We start from the raw sequence: 638 nt of genomic DNA on the forward strand, positions 1-638 counted from the left end.
CCCCCGGAAGCCCTGTTGGTCCATGGCCAAAAGTTTCATCCAATTCTGTTCCCTTTTTTTTTTTTTTTTCCTTTCCTAATCTCCCTCTTGCCAAAATCTCTTCCATAAGGAAAAAGCGATTGAGTCCAAAAACTCATTTGCGGAGGTCAGGTCCGTTTTGACCTTTAGCACCGTTGCATAACGGGTGGCAGCTGGCATGAGCCGGCCTCCCCGGGCTTTTAGACGTCTGATTGATTTAAATTTATTAGGCTTTAATTTCATCCCCACCTCAGATATGTATGCTTTTTTTTTTTATCGTTTAATCCATGCAAATGGATGGCTGTTTAATCTGGCTTCATCTCTCCCTCTCTCTCTCTCTCAGCCCTTTTTCTTCATCAACAGTGTCTCTAACCCCTAGATGTCTACCATCTCTCTCTCTCTTTCTCTTTCTCTTTCCTCTCCCTTTCTTTCTGTAACGTGTCTCTCCCTCCTGGCTCCGGAGGCAGAGTTAAGTCCAGCAGACGTATAAACCGGGATAGGATGGTACAGTGTGGGCGGAGCTTAGAGCCAGCAGGGACCTCCCCCTTGCTCTGTGTGCAGAAAGTGAGCCGGTCTCCCAGCATCCTCTTGTTCATTCTAATGCCAGTCACCTCCCTAAT

Source organism: Chanos chanos, chromosome 7, assembly GCF_902362185.1.
Source record: "Chanos chanos chromosome 7, fChaCha1.1, whole genome shotgun sequence".
Classification (NCBI taxonomy): domain Eukaryota; kingdom Metazoa; phylum Chordata; class Actinopteri; order Gonorynchiformes; family Chanidae; genus Chanos; species Chanos chanos.